This window comes from Sminthopsis crassicaudata, chromosome 1 (assembly GCF_048593235.1).
Source record: "Sminthopsis crassicaudata isolate SCR6 chromosome 1, ASM4859323v1, whole genome shotgun sequence".
NCBI lineage: Eukaryota > Metazoa > Chordata > Mammalia > Dasyuromorphia > Dasyuridae > Sminthopsis > Sminthopsis crassicaudata.
In genome coordinates, this window is record NC_133617.1 from 130,662,857 (window position 1) to 130,682,187 (window position 19,331).

Genomic DNA, 19,331 nt, shown 5'->3' on the forward strand with positions numbered 1-19,331 from the left:
TAATAAATTCTCTAAGAAAAAATCTCCAGGGCCAGTTGGATTTTCATGTAAATTCTTGTTGGAATACACAGGAGATCTATTGGAATACATGGGAGCCACCTGACAGTAGCTGCTGGAGATCCAACCAAGAATGGATCTCCTTTTGTGAAAGGATGATACAAGGAGACTGAGAGGCAGTTGCTGTTCTCTGACTTCTCTGACTGAGAGACCATTGTGTTGTCTGACCTCTCTCCTCTTCCCTTTGCCTCCAATTTTTCTCATTCCCAGTTTGCAACACCTTTGTCAGCAAAGGCTCCCTGTAACTCCTTCAGATGTTATGATCCACAGCTATGGAGGCTCTTAGAGAATTGACCTGTCCCTCAACAACTCCCCTTTTTTGTTTTTTTACTGTTATTTTCCCCCCAGCTTGGTTTGCATACTGAGGGATGCAAGCAGCACTATCACTTCTGGATAGTTGTAGCAGGTGTTGATTGAGGCAAACTTTCAAATAGAGAAGAGGACTGTAGTCAGAACAGGCATATCTCTCATCAGTCTTCTGGCTTGGCCCTTTTTTTGTGTTGGCCCATTTAATTATCCCAACTAAAAAAGTCTTACCAAGGCTTGTAAAGGGCTAGAACTGAGCAAATGCACTTGGATAATGGAGCACGTGAGACTAATTGCCAATTGGATGGTTCCATATTAACTTGTTTGAAGGTTGACCCTCCCCAGCTGTTCTGTGCTGACTTGATTGGAACAAAGAGGGGGAAGTGACCTGTGTGGGAGGAGGAGGAGGAGGAAGAGGAAATTGAGACACTGATGCTTGGTCAGTCTCTCATGGCATTTGAGGGAGGAAGGTGTGTATGAGATTGCTAGACCTAACCCTCTGACCTTGACCAGAAAAGATCAAGAATAAAGACGTTTAGTGATCTTGACTCTGGCTGATTTCTGGGAAGACAGAGTTCCAGCAAGGGATCTTCTTCCTTAAGTCTGGAAGGATCCTTTTCATGAACAGCTCTGGTTCTTCTTGAAATTCTTATGCTTCTTATACCCCATGTTCGGGTGCCATATGTTGTAATACACATCAGAGCTGTTGAGATACATGGGAGCCACCTGACAGTGGTTGCTGGAGATCCAAACCAGAATGGATCTCCTCTTGTGAGAGAATGATACAAGGAGACTGAGAAGCAGTTGCTGTACTCTGACCTCTCTGACTGAGAGGCCATTGAGTTGTCTGACCTTTCTCCTTTTCCCTCTGTCTCTGATGTATCTCATTCCCAATTCACAATAACCTGCTCCAGCAAAGGCTGCCCTGCAACTCCTTCAGATGTTATGATCCACAGCTGTGGAGGCTCTTGGAGAATTGACCTGTACCTCAACAAATTCTACCAAACATTTAAAGAACAATTAATTCCAATACTATGCAAACTATTTGGATAAATGGGAAAAGAAGGAGTCTTACTAAATTTTTTTTATGACACAGATAATGGTGCTAATATCTAAATGAGGTAGGGAATTATAGACCAATTTCCCAAATGAATATTAATGCAAAAATCTTAAATAACATATTAGCAAAGAGATTACAGCAAATTATCCCCAGATTAATACACCATACAGACATACATACAAGTAGGATTTCTACCAGAAGTGTGGAGCTGGTTCAATATTAGGAAAACTATTAGCATAATTGAGTGTATCAATAACCAAACTAACAAAAATCATATGATTATCTCAATAGATGCAGAAAAGTATTTGATAAAATTCAACACCCATTCCTATTAAAAATACTAGAGAGTATAAGAATAAATGGAACTTTCCTTAAAATAGTCAATAGCATCTATTTAAAAACATCAGCAAGCATCATTTGTAATGGAGACAAACTAGAACTATTTCCCCCAAAATAAGCAGTAAAACAAAGCCACAGGGTCATTGTATACAAAATTTTCTGCTAGATGATACACCATAATAGATAGAAAAGAGAATCATTATGCAAGGGATGCAAAGTGGACCCACATTATGCTCCAGAAACTTTTAGGGGCATTGGGTTATACTCTTGATCCTGGTAATTTAAAGATATAAAGGTAGAGACCATCTCCTGGTTGTATAAACTGGTTTGTAGAACATAAGAGCTTTAATTAGAGTGGAATAGTCCATGAATTGGTGCCATTCAGAAGAGTTTTAAGATTGAGCAAGTCTGTGGATGAGAGAGTGTGTCTAAGAGCCTGAAGCTCTATTTTATACATGTCTTCCAGATAGTTCCTGACAGCCTGACTCTTCAACAGTCACAGCAACTGAAGAATAGGAAAAGAAAGTTAGTACCATTGAATACCTGGGCATTATCAAGTAGTTCAACATAACAGTAGTTAAGAATTTATTTATATAGGTCCTTACGGTTTGCAAAGTGCTTTATATATTTTAAGTCATTTGTTCCTCAACAACAAACCAAATTCATGCTGTAGACCCTCTTTAATATATCTGTATTTGTGTTATTTTTCAGTTAGGAATCTATTCTCCTTGTAATATTTGAAATGGATTATAAGGAGGAAAATGGAATAGGACAGATACATGGGAAAAAGCTTCAATAAATAAGGTGTGCAGTGATGAAGGGCTACACTTTGGTAATGACAAAAAACCAAATGATAAAACTGAGACAGAGGCTAAATGGTCTTAAGATTAGGATTTGAATTCATAAGTTTGTTTGTTTTTACTTTTTCACTTATTTATTTCAAATTACATATAAAGGTAGTTTTCAACATTCATTTTGGTAAGATGCTGAGTTCCTAATTTTTCTCCTTTTTTCCCTTGTCTCCTCCTTCCAAGACAGCAAGCAATCTGATATAGGTTAAAAATGTAATCATATTAAACATGTTTCCATATTAGTCATGTTGTGAAAAAAAATCAGAACAAAAGAGAAAACCCACTTGAATGGAGAAAAATGCAAAAATAGTATGATTTGATTTATTCAGTCTCCATGGATGGGAATGGCATTTTCTATCCCAAATCTGTTGGAATTGTTTTGGATCACTCTGCATTGCGAAGGAGCTATAAATCTATAAAAATTGATCATTGCATAATGTTATCAATCCTGTATACAGTGTTTGTCTGGTTTTGTTCATTTCACTCAGCATCAGTTCATATAAGTCTTTCTTAATTTTTCTAAAATCTGCCTGCTCAAGATTTCTTATATAATAATAGTATTCCATTATATTCATGTACTACAACTTGGTCAGTCATTTCTCCAATTGATGAGCATCCCCTCAATTTTCAATTTTTTGCTACTACAAAAGGAACTACTATGAATATTTTTGTTCCTCCATTTTTTAAAATATCTATTTGGGATACAGACCTAGTACTGGATTGCTGGATTAAAGTGAATAAACAGTTTCAGAGTCCTTTGGGTATTTGAACTCATAAATTCTACCACTCTATCCTCCATGTTTTTGTGACACTGTTCTTTTTTTGGTCTCTTTCTAACTATCTGACCACTTATTGTCATCCATATTCCATTCCCCCTCCCCAACCACAGCTATAACCTAAAATTCAGGTCTGAGGTCATTTAGTTTCTCTCTCTAAATTCTCTCACTTGGTAATTTCATCAGCTCCCATGGGATTAGTTATTATATACATATATACATATATATATATATATATATATATATATGACTCATAGATCTATCTATATGTATATATTGTTTCCTGAGTTCCAATAACATATTACTCATAGGCAGCTCAAATTCATCATTCCCCAAACTAAACTCATTCTCTTTCCTCCAAAATATACTTTTCTTCCAAACTTCCCTATTTCTATTGAATAGATGATCATTCTTCCATACACACAGATATTCACCCAAATATACAACAGTATTATTTAACTCCTCATTTTCTTTAAACTTTACATATTCAATCAGTTTTCATGTATTTTCAGTTCTTTCTCCATAAGACTTTCAGTACGTTCTTTCTACTCATACATCTATCATCTATGCCTAAGACCTCATTACCTTTCATAGGGGACTATTGAAATAATCTCCTAATTGGAGTCTCTGCTTCAAGTCAAATCTAGCTCCATTCCAATTCATTACTCCATACAGATGTAAAAGAGATTTTCCTAAAACATGTTTGGCCATGTCCTTTCCCTACCTAATACACTTTACTAGCTTCTTATTATCTTGAGAATCAAATGGAAGCTTCTTTGCTTGGTAATTGAAGCCTTTCATAATTGACTCCATACCTCTTAAAAGAAGCAGTTAAGTAACATGATAGATAAAATGCTGGGACTAAAATTAAGACCTCAGTCCCAATCCTGTCTCAGACACTAATGCTCTGGGATCCTTGCTAAACCACAACTTCCTCAAGACTCAGTTTCTTCATCAATCAATTAGAGTTGGACTTGATATTCTCTAAGGTCCTTTCTAGTTTTAAATCTATCCTTCTATACTTTGAAGCATTGTTATTTCCTTTTCCCTATGGTCCATTCAAACTGACCTTCTTACTGTCTGTCCTACATGCAGGACATTCAAATCTTCTGCCATTATATCTTTGTACTGGTTATTCTTTATACTTGGAATCTGCCCCCTTTTACCTCCACCTCTTTAAACCTTATTTTCTTTCAAAGTTCAGATCAAGAGCCACTTTCTACATAAGAAACCATTTCCCAAGTCTCGTAGCTGCTAATGACTTTGACCAAAAATCACAAAGAATTTTTGAATAATTTTTGCACATATTTATGTGGTTTTTTTTCCACAGCTTACATGGAAACTCCTTTAAGTCAAGGACTGGCTCATTGTTTTTCTTTTTCTTCATATTCCCAGGACCCAAGAAATATGAAGAAGTGATTTATTGACTGAACAACATCTATTTTCATGAGCCTCAGTTACCTTATTGTAAGATTAGATTCAATTCTGCAAAGATTATTAAGACTTGATAAATGTGAAGCATTTTGCTATATATTTGAAATATGAAATAAAATGAAATAATTTTAGCCATCTTGGACTGTTAGAGACTGTTCTTCTGAGAATTGCCATGTATGCCATGTCAGCTGGTATGGTGGACCCAGGAGATAGAAGCGTGTTTGGCCTCTGAAGCAGGAGGTTGTGTCTTCCGGAGTGGGAGGTTCATTGGACCTTATATGCTATAAGAAAAAAAAGGGATAGTAAGACTTGCAAATAAAAGCATCATATGATTATTGTGAAGCTCTAATGAAATAATATAAATGAAAATGTTTTGTGAATTGCAACACATCATACATTATTATCATTATTGTAATTTTTGGTGAATAACCAGGTTTGGGCATCATATTTTCTTGAGTTACCTAAAACATCAGACAATGCTTGATCTTCAAGTCAGTAACAGTATTAACAATAATCACATAATGCTTTATAAATATCTCATTTGATCTTCACAACTACCCCAGAAGATAAATGCTATTTTTATCCCCATTTTAGTGTCTATAGAGGGTTAAATGGCTTACTCAAAATCATACAGCCAGTAAATATCTGAGACCAGATTTTAAACATTAATTCCCAATTTAAGTCCTCTATTCGCTGTGCCACTTAGATATCTTGAATCAAAAAAGCAAGAGCTGCAGATGGCAGCAGACCCAAGAGAAGCATGGAAAAAATTAACTATTACACTTTAGGAAAATTCCCACCACCCATAAAATGAATCAGATGACAAAAAATTCCTGCTTTCCCACTCTTAACTAGAGGAGATACTGGAAAAGAATTGCTTATGATTCTTCATAACTTAAAAAATGAAAAATGTAATACCATAATTTAAAAAAAGATCATTTTACATTCCAAAGAATGAGAACAATGAGCACTATTTTTTTGAATTATGTATACACAAGGAAAATGTAACTATTGAAAAATGTATATCATATTAATCTTAAAACCAATACTATAATTTTAAGAAATTAATGTTTACTTATTCATAATAAACTGTCATGAAAATGAATAATAATGAAATGAGAGAACATATAATTGACCCTAGATTTACCAACACAATATTTTCAAGTTGCTGCAGTACCACAAATCATCAAAGTTTCATTGTAAAAGTACTAATGTGTAACAATGGGAATTTTGCTGGAAAGTATCATGTTGCTCTGGTAACTTTCACTAATTTTTAGAATTCTCATACCATCTCCCTAGAGGAAACTAGGTGATAGAAAGGATATAATACTGAAACTGGAATAAGGAAGACATAAGTATGAATCTAGCCATTGTCATTTACTAGCTTATGTAATTCTGGTCAAGTTGCTTAACCTCTCTGCCTCAATAGCCCTATCTCAGAGAGCTATTGTAAGGATCAAGTGGAATATTTTAAAATGGTTTAGCACATTGTATATGATAAATGTTTTCCTTTTCTTCCTAAAGTAGAGGGAGCCATGCTGAATGCTATAAACAGCAGAGGTCCTTAGGCTCTAGCTCTTGTAACACTTCCTTTCTGCTGAAATTTCTATCTACCATAAGTAAGACAATTCAAAAATAAATTTCACATGTCTGGCAAGGAAAAGATTTACTAGTTATTAAAAATAATGTTTTTGTTTAATATTTCCTTTCCTTTCAGTTTTTAGATTGGAATTTCATCACCTTCAGGCTAGATAGGACAAAGAAATTGTTGAAACACGTTTACTACTGCAACCCACAAAATAAAGACATATTAGGAGACACAGTATTCTCTTTTGTTTAATAAATGTTTGTGGAATTGAACTGAATTGAGACCAAAGGTCCAGGGAGCTAAGAGAGAGTAAGAAATTAGAAGACTGGAGGACTAGAGGCAGTTGGCCAGGGATGGAATATCAAATGCCAATTCTCCTCCTTCCCTTCAATTCTTTGTTTTCTCTGGCAAAGATAAATGCATTTTACATCAAGAAACCTATCCTTGTAGTACAGCTGCTATTTTAAGTCAGAAAAGGGGGAAAAGTGGGAAAGACTGCACAAGGGAAAAAAAAACTTTAAAAATACTCTTTTCAAAGTAAGGGTGGAAAGACAGAAAAGTCAATGTGATAACTGTAAAACAGATAGCAAAGGCATGAAGATAAAAATGAATATGGTAATAGACAAACTAATAGAAGAAACTGGGTGATTATGGAGTCAGAATTCTAAAGCTAGAAGGGATGTTATAGATCATTCAATACATGGAATTCTTTTATCTTTTTTGTGTTGTGAATGTGCTTAAGGCAGATGAATCTCTTCTCAGAATAGTGCTTTGTTGCCTATATTCATAATTGAAGTACATGCTAAATCTCAGTTTTATATATCTATATATATATGTGTGTGTGTGTGTGTGTATGAATACATATATGTATATGTATTTTTTTATTTATTCCAAGTTAGAGATGCTTTGAAATCTATTTATGGAAGGAATCTTTAGATCCCAGGTTAAGAGCTCCTGATCTGTCCAACTCCCTAATATTACAAATGAGAAAACTGAGACCTAGAAAGGTCAAAAAATCTGTTCATATACATGTAGGAATAGGTAGAACCAGAATTCCAGTACAGATATACAGACTACAAATTCAGTCTACTTTTCATCATACCATACTCTCTCAAACTGAAGAATATAAATTACTTTATTCTATTTCAAGTAGATTGTAACCAAGACTCTGATGCTGAGCAAAACAAACAGAACCAGGAATATATTATACAAAGTAACAGCAAGAATGGGCAATGATAAACTATGAAAGCCTTGGTTCTTCTCAGTGTTTCAGTAATCTAAAGCAATACCAATAAACCCTGGATAGAAAAAGAACAATAGATATTTAATGTAAATCAATACATGCCATGCTCACATCTTTTTTCTGTTTTTTTTCTTCCCTCTCCTATATACAAGGAATCTAGGAACAATTAGGAGTTAAGTTAAGTGCAGTCTTAGTTAGATTCTTTTTCTAAATTTTTATTTATTTTTAAAATAAACATTGCTTTATAAATCATGTTGGAAGAGAAAACTCTGAACATATAGGTGGTATTCCTTTTCTGGTTCTTATAGCAATCAAGATATGATTAAAATTGCTCCTTCTGTTCTTTCATACTTATATTTAGCAACTGGGGGCACTCTACTTGGTTACGTCTTTGTAATAAGATCCCTGGTGGCTGAAAGTTCAGTCATCCTGGAAATTGATCTGACCACCCACTGTAGAAAATATTAATCTCTTTATGTTTCTCAAAAAGCTGATACTTCTATTTAAGATATCTTCATCTCTCCCCTGCTTTTTTATAAGTGGTGGAAATGGTGTGTGATAAGTATGAATTTATCCAATTAGAATTTTGTTCAGGTAGGATATACTATAAGATATTTAATATGTATGGGAATGCCTGCCATCTAGGGGAGGGGGTGGAGGGAAGGAAGGGAAAAATTCAGAACAGAAGGGAGTACAAGAGACAATGTTGTAAAAAAAAAATTACCTATGCATATGTACTGTCAAAAAAAAGTTATAATTATAAAATTAATTTTAAAAATGAAAAATAAATAAATAAAAGAATTTTGTTCAGTTAGAATCTTGGTAGATCTTATCTGATCTGATGTAATTCACAGAACAATCTAATCATAAGTCAACTCCATAAATATGGCTTGACCATATAAAGTTCCTTTACTCATAATCAAAGAAGACAAAGAAAAAAATAATAAAAGCAAAAAGAAATTAGCACAGGCTAGATGCTTCTAGTTTCTTCCTGTTCCAGGAGGCCCAAACTGAAGATGAGAATGAACAGGAATCAGAAAAGGAGGTCTCTTACTTCCCAAATGTCTGTTAAAAAAATCAAAGGAACATGGAAAAATTAATTGATTTGTCAATATGGAACCAGTTTTCAGATAAGATATATGACTTGATTGAGATGTAAAACTGTAAAAAAATTCTTTGTATCAATCTTTGGAATTGACCCAGTTTCTGATTAGCATAACATAAATCTTTAGTTAATGGTCTCTAAACCACAGGTAGAGATAATCCAGTTTCCTAATCTTCAAGGCTAGGTTCAAAAAATGCACTAAGATTTTCTCTCACTATCTACAATAGAATGAACTTTTCTTAAGAGAAAAAATTGGGGCTGGAACTGGACCCATAATTGAATAGAAAGGGAACTGAGCTAATTCCAAAATTGAGTCACAACATGGTTCTTCTCAACAAAGAGATAATTGAGGCCATTTCCAACAATCTTATGATGAAGAGAGCCAACTACACACAAAGAGAGAACTATGGGAACTGAGTGTGGATCACAACATATCATTTTCACTCTTTGTTGTTGTTTGCTTGCATTTGTTTTCTTTCTTATTTTTTTCCTTTTTGATCTGATTTTTCTTATTCAGTATGATAACGTATAATAATATTTGGCATTTATCTAGAACTTTAAAGTTTTCAAAGTGCTTGACAAATATCTCTTATATTCTTCACAACAAATGTCAGAGATATGTGCTATTAATGCCCCATTTTATAGATGAGGAAACTCAGGTTGACAGTGATTAAGTGGCTTGCATGGAACCAAACAGTAAGTATCTCAGTCTGATTTGAATATAGGCTTTCCTGACTCCCAGCACAGCATTTAATTCACTACACCAGGCAATAGTCTTATGTATAATAGACAAGAACTTTATATGTAGAAGTGAAAAGCATGTTATTGATTCAAGGACCAAGTATATTTTGAAAAAGAACAATTATTGTCATCACCAAATAAGGAAAATGATTATGAAAACATTAAAAAGTTTGTAATCATCAAAATATGCACAAATGTACATATTTGGGCATATGTGTACATGCATGCATACCCTATATAAAGATATGTATGTAACATATATGTGAATTATGTATATGATACATATATATATAAACTGAAATTACAGGAATTTTGATAGAAGATGAAAGAAACTTATTATTAAATAAAAACAACTTTACTTAAGTTAAATTCAAAGCTAAGAACACATCATGAGCAGCCTGAAAAGCCTATGAATACAACATTAAGCTTGGGATAATGAATTCTTCCACTAGGTTAAAAACTTGGATAATTTTTCAAATTCTCTTGGATCTCTCTAGCCTTCAATTACATTATTTTAAAAAGTGTATTTATTTTAGCAAAATTCTGGTATTTCTATTCCCAGCAGGCAATTCACTTCACATACTTAAAATTGGCTTTTCCCTCTCCTTCTTCTGATAATTTTTTTGGAAAGTCTATATATACAAGATTACCAAAGTTTATATGATGGTAATTTTGTTAATAACTTCAAAAGTTAATTTGAGGATAGGAATGATCAAAGAATTTGAGTTGGGCAGACCATCTTATCTATGAGAGGTCACAAAGAACTCCAAAAACTGTGAACCTACCCAATTTTTTGCATTTACAAATATAACTTATTTCAAAAGATTTATTCACAGCCCACCAAATTCTGTTTTTATCTTTTAAATTTTTCAAACTGCACTTAAGATTTGTATTGATTATTTTTATAGAATTATCTCAGCTATTTTAATTTTTGTTATTAAATATCTAAATTTTATATATCCTTCTCACTCATGCTAACAACCCACAAATGAGGAGGGTAGTAATCCAAAGTTTCCTTTTGACTGAAAAAGTAAAATGGTCTTTGAAAAATATAGAATAAAATATCACTATCCAAAGATTACTTTGTAGAAAGAACTCTAATTTTAAGCCCAAATTGAATCAGATTTACAACTTGCAGGCACCTCAGAAGTCATTGATTTTAGGGATTCTTAACTAGGGGTTTAAGGACATGGATTTCTTGGACTGATTTCAGGACTTTTGTGAACTTGGGATTTTAATTTTTTTTTAATTTTTATTCAGCGTCAGCTGAAATTTAGCATTTATTTCAATTATAAAATTTTAAAATAAAACATCATTTTGAGGAGAGTTGCATCAAACTGCCAAAGATGTATCTGATACACACAAAAAATATTAGGAATCCTTGATCTAGTCCTACATTTTATCACTGAGGATATTGAAGAGAAGTTAAGTGACTTGTCCAAGGTTACATAGGTGGCAAAATTCAAATTCAGATCTGGTAGGAGATTCAGATAAAATATCAATGCATCATGCTAATGGATGAGATTTTTCTTAGCATTTTACTTTCCAAAGTATCCATATTTCTATGACAAAAAAAAAGTTATCACTTTGTAGGGTAAACAATTAGTACAACAGTTGAGAAGGGTGAACTATTTTATCCACTGTCATCATTAATAATGAATAGAGACAAATATAAAGTAAGGTCTATAACCTTGACAAATGAATTTTGAAAACTTGTATTAATTCATTCTCATTATACCCTTGGAAGATAGAACAGCATTATTAATAGTATTATTAATTAACAGTATTAATAACAGTATTATTAATCAGCAAGAGAAATGAAGGAATAACCAAAGGTCACACAGTATGGACAAATGTTTGGTATACAGGTTACATTGGTCTGTTTTTAATGTAAGGGAACTAGATCCCTTCCAGTTGTAAAGGCATGATCTGCTTTGAATAATGCAAAGATCCTTTTCACTGTAAAAATCAATTTGAGTTTGTAAATCAAACTCCATTGTTTTCTTTTCTCTCTTTTTTTCATTCTTTTTTGTGTCAACTTTTGGAAATTGCCATTGTTATTTTGGGGTTGTGGAAAGAATCTTATTAATTAAAAGGAATAGTTAAGAGCCCCATTACAAATGAACCAAGATTGAATTAGAAAATTAACATGATCAAAATTGGAGAGTTGGCACTATAAAATAGCTTCAGTTCATTCACTCTGATGAATAGCACTTAGTCTGAATAATTTATGATGCTGTTATTCCCTTCCACTGGTAATGTATTGCAAGGCTTCTTCTTTTTATATATAGAAGAGATAAAGTCCTTTAGAGCTTGAGGTTCTTAAATCTAATCTGAGACATGAGGTTTGGCTTAAAACCATTTTTAAAGCATCACTCACTCTGCTTCTTTCTTTCTTTGCCTTATCTTTCTTACTCAACAAATCCAATCCATAGATATAGGTGATAGGGGTGAGGTTGGCTATAGTAAAAAGCATGATGAGGTTCCATTGAAATCCCTCAATAGTTTGGTACTTATACAAGACATATAAACAACTAACAAAAAATGTGTTAAGCTAAGTTATTCCAAAGTACAGAAGGAATTGAAGTATCTTAACATATTCTCAAAAGAAAAATGGCAATTTGCAGGAAAATGTTCTAGACCTCTAATAATAAGAGAAATATACATCAAACTAATTCTGAGATTTTATCTCATGCTTAATAAAGTAGCAAAGATGACAAAAGTTGAGAGTCAATAATGTAAGATCATAGAAAGATGAGCATATTAATTTATGGCTGATAGAATTATAAACTGACACAGCAATCTGAATATAATCTGAAATTATGCAAATAACCTAACTACAAAATGTGTTTGGCATTTGAAACATCTGGGCCCTTGATACCTTTTTATTCTTCTTATAATTTATACCAATCTAAATACTTCAAACTTTAGTATAAGACTCAAATCTTTCTTGATATTATTTGAAAGTGATACTTTATCTTCTAATTCTTATCTTTTTTTTTTAATACTGGCTGTTGCTCATGACTCAAATCCCATATTCAACAAGAGGCCTCTTCTGATTGATCCCTCTGCTAATGGCTTCCTTCTAAGATTATTTTCTATCTATTCTGTGCATTTTTGTATGTATATTGTATGTATGTATATTGTTACTTGCATGTTTTCTCCTCTATTATAAAGTGAGCTCCTTGAGATTAGGGACTGCATGTTTGTCTTTCTTTGAATCCTCCTTGCTTAGCACAGTGCCTAAGCACGTAGTAAGCTATTGATAAATTCATATGAACTGACTAAAATGTGATTCAGATATTTCACTATTTGTGATGTTATGCATAGAAGTCAATGACAAAAACAAATCTCCATATACACCATAATATTCACTGCAGCACTTGTGTGTGGGTTAGCATAGAATGAAAAATAACATAAAAAATGGTAACAATATAAGAAGAATAGAAAAAAGATGAATAAAATATAAACACCAAATATAGGGAAATAGAGAATACTAATACAAGTAGATAAACTTGACTTTAGAAATATGACTTAAGACTTGATACACTGAAGCCTGTAACACATTTGAGAGAAAAGATTGCTTTAATAACTAGTTAATATTTAATAAATAATTATTTAATAACTAATGTTTAATTTAACATTGAATAACTAATTACTGAATTAGAACCAAGGTTTTTCTCTTTTTCTACTTCCCCCATTCAGAAATCAGCCACGATAGGTTTTTTGGGAAGACTTTGAAGTTCATGGCTGATACTGAGAGGAAGAACTAAAATCTATTCAAAAGATGAAGTTAGGTGAATTCAGGAATTCTGGTCCATTGTGTTTTCTTGAGGATTTTGACAGGAGAACATATATAACAGTGATTAGCGGAAGGACCAAACAGTACAGAAGCTCCAGATAATGTTAATTAATTGGTAGAGTAATGATGGATAACATAAAGTACAAAAAAGAAAATATGTTGCTGAATTCAGTCCCCAAGTATAAAAATCAATAGAAAAACTCAAAAAGGAAAGAGAAAAATATGTAAACAAATACACATACTAGCTATGAGTGTCCACCAAGAGTCTATCCTAAATTCCATTATACTTTTAATTTGCTTTTTCATTTGGGGATCTCCTTAGTTCCTAATGATTAAATAATCATCTCTATGAAAATAATTCTCATCTCTCTATATATCTAATCCTAGTAGTCACTCTGCTAAGTTACAGTCATAAAACAGAATTCTTTAATTTCCCTCCCAAATTCTCTATCCTTCCAAACTGTACCACCATCTTCTAAGTTATCCAGGCCCACAACTTCATTTTAGACTATTTTTGTGAATATCTCATCTATCAGGGAAAAAAATGTTCCTCCCTTAATGATGATCCAAGCTTTTCTTTAATATGTTTGCCTCTAGAATTAAAAAAACATCTTTTTCATTTCTCTTGAAATTCACTACTAGTCTTATCTCATTCTGAGTACTTCTAAGCACTTTTCAAGTGATTTGTAAAATATTCACACAATATATTTCTGCTTTTCCTTCTGTTAATCCTCATCTACATGCTTGTCCCTCCAGTTCATGAATTTCCTTTTAAATATTAATACATAATGCTATTCCATTATTCATTCTGAATAAGCTATGGCCTTACCTAGATAAAATCATCTATTTTAATATTACTAATATATTTTATTCACTATACTTTATGTATTTGTACGTAGCCTTCAGAAATCATGCATTTTATTATTAACTCTCTTTCTCTTCCATATTGTATTCATTAAATTATTAGCATTCTCTAATGCTATTCTTCCTAATGAAAAATAATAACAGGTAGCTTTTGTATATAGTTTAAAGGTTTTCAAAGCATTTTACAAATTTGAATTCATTTTATCCTCACAGGCACCCTTGAAAATTATAAAATTAGTTGTATCTGATTCTTCATGATCCTATTTGGAGTTTTCTTAGAAAAGATACTAGAGTGGTTTGCCACTTCCTTCTCTAATTCATTTTACAGATGAGGAAACTGAGGCAAATAGGAAAAAAAATCTTGTTGAATTTCTCACAGCTATGAAATGTCTAAGGCCAGATTTGAATTCATGAAGGTGAGTATTTTTGACTCCAGATATGGTCTTCTATCTGCTGACATCTAAATGTCCTGGAAGGTAGGTGCTATTAATATCCTCGTTCTATTGATGAGGAAACTGAAGTAGACAGAAGCTAAATGAATTGCCCAGGATCAAAAGTATGTTTATGAAGCCAAATTTAAATGGAGCTCTTTCTGATTTTAAGTCAGCTACTCTATTTACTATACTACTTCCTACTCATAGAGGCATTTGGAATTAGATGGTTAAATAAATGGATGTAGAGATAAAGAGAGAAATAGACATAATTATAAAAAATATAGATATAGATTTTTTTCCTTCTTTAGTTTTCAATTTAAAACTGTTTTGATCAGATTCATAACATTTCACACCTGTGTTCTAGATCCTATTCTTGGCTCTTGATCTGGATGTGGATCTGGATCTTCAACATGTATTTACTCTCTCCATAATCATTCATTACTCCTATAGAAACAAGTCCCCCCAATTTTTTTAAGTCACCATAGGTATATCCCTTTAAAAAATCTTATACTTGACTCTGTAATCCTTTCTACCATTCTGTTTTTTCCTTTTTGCTCATGGATCAACTAAAAGGATTCTATACTAACTATATTCATTTTCTCTTCATCTTATTCACTCTTAACTTCCCTCAATGTGATTTGTAACTCCACTGCATTTCTTAAATTTATCTCTGTAGATTACTGATGACAATCTAGTCCAGTGACCATTACCATGTGCCATGATGTCAGAATTCTTCTGAGATAAATGATTATTAAAACCAGTTAATATTGGGGATCCATGATTTTTTTTTCCCTTTCTATTTCCTCATTTATAGGACAGGGTTGATGATGAGATTGGGTTAACATTCTCCTCAATCCTTGGTGGAACACTACCCAACTTGGAAAGCTTAGTTTTGATTAAAAAGTAAAGACCATTTTATCCAGGTGAATTGCTGTCCATTGTTCAAATACATAAGTGTTAAGTTCTTACTGAGTGCTAATGATATAATGAGATATTAGGTTCTTACTAAGTGCTAAGTCAGTACTTAACAATTCTCTAATTCCGGCCTTTACTGGAAGTTTTACTCCTGGGGAGGAGCTTGCATGCTTAGGAGGAGCAAGTTCATTGGTTGAAGTAATTTTTCCCAGAAGCCCTTGTGTTATCCCACACCCATTCTCTGGGAGGATAAAAGAGGCGGCACTTGAAAGATAGTCTTGTCTGGACCAGACTTGAGGCGGCTCTCTGGAAGAAAGAAGACTCTCTACTCGGAGCAGAGTTGGTGGCAACTGTCTGGAGACAAGGGCTCTCTACAGGAAGAAGAATCTGTCTGAGAGATTTGAGTTAACACAGCAGATCTCCTCCCAGAGAGCAATCTGCAGTCTCTGGAGACAACAGAACTTTACACATAAATGGTTTGGGTGGAAGATGGATCCTTTCATATAGACTACTGGAGTAGAGATGAGTTTCTTTGTTCTAAGAGTGACATAATCAGAGTATCCTCCCCTAGTCCTTCATTAGAATAAGCCTTCCCTTATTATAATATTCATTCTTTTATGAATTGTTAATCAATGTGAATTAATTTCTGCCTTTTGGGAACACCCACTCTTCCAGGGATATTGAAGATTTCAGGGGACTCTAAGGCTTCTCTTTGGTATGTGAGAGAAAGCAACATCAATATATTAATTAATAGCTAGTCATAACTAATAAGTTGATTGTTAGTTGCTCAGAAATTGTCTCCTAGACTTTTCACTCATCATACTTCTGTGTCCTAGGCATTGTCATCTGATCTGCTACTACACCTTAAAAATACAAAGCCTTTCCACATTTTGCATAAGAACTCACTTTTAGCATTGTCTTCCCTAATTCAAATATAAGTACCTTAAGATCAAGTACTATCTTTTTTATATGTAACTCTAATACCTAGCAGAGCACTTATTATATATAGTAAGTACTTAATAAATGTTTTACCATTTATTCATTTTTTTGTACTGAATTTCATGGAATTTTTTTATCCTTGTTTCTCTTAATTTATTTTGCATTCATTGTCTCAGTTTTGATAAGACTGCATTTTCTTTGTTTTTCTCTTACTTCTCTATACTCTCTTCATCCTCTTGTCCCTACTTGTGATATTTACTTAAGACCAAGACCTCTTCTTTTTAAAATATCTATAATATAGAGCTAGCTCATTCATAATGATGGCTTTAGACTGCTATGATTACCTCTCAAATCTGTATCTTCAATCCAAACTTTTCCCTATGTTCACTGGACATTTTAACTCATATATAGCCCAACATTTGAAATTTCACTTTGTCAAAACACGGTCTTACCAGTTTCTTCTCCAACAGATCTCATTTTCTTTGTTTTTATCAAAATTATAATCATTTCTTTTTAAGGCTAAAAAATTCAGTCATATTTTATTCATTTTAGCTCCATTCTTATAGGTGGAATGCATCAGATCTCCATTCTTATTCTTTAGTGCCTCTTGCAATCAACTCTATATCTACATTCCCACTGCCATTACCAAAGTGTAGCCCTTCATCACTCCACACCTTAATAATTGAAACTTTTTCCCATGTGTCTGTCCTATTCCATTTTCCTCCTTATAAACCATTTCAAATATTAACCGGAGAATAGATTCCTAACTGAAAAATAACACAAATACAGATATATTAATAGAGTATCTATAGCATGAATTTTATGCTTCAAATTGTACATAATACAGAAAATAAATATGTAAAATAAGTAAAACATAATGCATTATTATCTTAATGACGTGAATTACAGAAATGAGCTACCTATTAATTTGGTTGATTTTCTATATCTATATTATATAATTATTGATAGGTCATGGCAATCCCAAAATACTTAGACAAGAGTATAAAAACAATATTTCAGGAAATAATAACCAGGATATTTTATTTTTGTTTTATGCTTTCTAGTTCTCAAAATACTTTCACATGTGTTACCTTGTTTAATTTTCACAACAACTTTGCAGAGTTGAAAAATAAGCTTAATTATTCTCATTTTATAGATGAAGAAACTGAGACTCAGAGAAAGTATGATTTGTCCATGTCACATGCTAGCAAGTTGTCAGAGCAACCAGTTGTCTGGCAACTGATCCAAAGTTCCCCCCTACATCATAATGTCTCTCCATCAATAAAGCATTGGTAATGCTAATGATATTTTGTCTGTATTTGAAAATGTTAAATATGAAAGAGAAATTAGATTTGCTCTGCTTGGTCTCAAAGGGTAGGACTAAGAACAGAATGTGGAAATCATAGAGAGTCAATTATAGGCTTGAAGTGAAGAAAATGTTTCTTAACAATAAATATAGAAATTGACTTCCTCCAGAGGTTGTAAGTTCCTTATTGTTCAAGGGTTACAAACAGAGGCTGGATGTATTTTTGTTTAACCTGTAGTATAAAAGGGATTCTTACTTAGGCATGAGTTAGTTTAAATGATCTCTGAGGGCCCTTTAAGTTCTTAGATTGTATGTGATTAATTTTTTTTTTTTTACCTTCTGTACCATCTTTTTCCATATTCTTCCTCCTCTTATGGGAACCCCATTCATCCACTGGAGAATGAAAAAATGTTAAGTTTGCTAATTGAATACTATATTTGGTCATGTAAAATTTGAAATTAGAATCTTGGGTCATACATTGGCTGTGCCAGTAATTCATCCAATAACCTGAGCTGACTCAACATTTCTTTAACTCATAAAAGTGTGATGCTTACTTGAATTGTCTGTAAAACATGTTAAGATTTTAATATCCTCAAGTGAATATTCTAAGAAGGCAGTCTACTACCATTATATGGCAGTGAGGAGTTTAAAAAGCCTCCAGAGAAAAACTTTTCTTTTTAAAAAAATTGATTCTGAGCCCAATTTCAGACTTCCTTTTGTGATGAGGATGGTTCCTGGAAAAAAATCCTAGAGTGTAGGGATTTAAAAAAAAAATACCCAGTTAGTTCACTGAAAACTCTAGAGGAGTAGTGAGGCTTTAAAGAAACATAAGAATTTTATTATCTAATACTTTGGAATAATCTAAGACACAATTTTTTTTCAAGTAAATGAGTTTCAGCTAGAAACTGACTCTGTTTGGTCCTTTGAAAATAAAGGGAAAGTTTGAATAACAACAAGGTTTCAGGGGTCCAGAGAGAAAGTAATTTGAGTACAGAATTAAAGAGGTGAAAGACATTTTTTGAGAATACCTTGTTTAACATTTTTCCTTTATTTTTAATAATGCATTGATTGCTTTATTTTCACATGAATTTGCAATCTATAACCCTAATTTTCTACTGATTGATTAACCATAAAAAACAAATAAGCAACAACAACAAAAAAGAAATCCTAATTATAAACATGAGTAGTTCAGCAAAACTAATTCACCTGTTTGGTCTTCCCAAGAAGCCTTTGAAGTTCATTCTTTCTCAAGCAGGAAGTAAGTGTTATTTTTGTGGTTTAATAATAAACATATGGGCAAAAGACTAGAGTTCAGGTGTCATTCATTCAACAAACATTAATTAAGTACATCCTTCATGCTACATCTTTTGCTTGGCATTTGAGACATAAAATGATAGTGCTCAAAGAACATTGGTTCAGGTGTCTTACCTCTGCATGTTCAATGTACTTTCTGTTATATTATGTAGCTATCTTAATTTCAATTTCATCACTTAATGTTTTTTTCTATGAAAAAGGGCTAAGTGTATATAAAATAAGAAGTTGATCCCATTACAATGTAAGCTCATCACTAG

General features: G+C 32.8%; 1 long non-coding RNA gene across 1 annotated transcript in view; it reads right to left on the reverse strand.

The window, feature by feature from the left end:
- Window positions 1–262: 262 nt before the first annotated feature.
- LOC141552913 (uncharacterized) overlaps window positions 263–19,331 on the reverse strand; it is a 49,945-nt gene continuing 30,876 nt past the window's right edge. Inside the window, exons 2-3 of the long non-coding RNA XR_012485254.1 lie at window positions 4,851–5,104; window positions 263–2,267 (exon numbers count right to left, since the gene is read on the reverse strand). This is a non-coding gene — a long non-coding RNA (uncharacterized LOC141552913). The remainder of the gene's footprint in view (window positions 2,268–4,850; window positions 5,105–19,331) is intronic.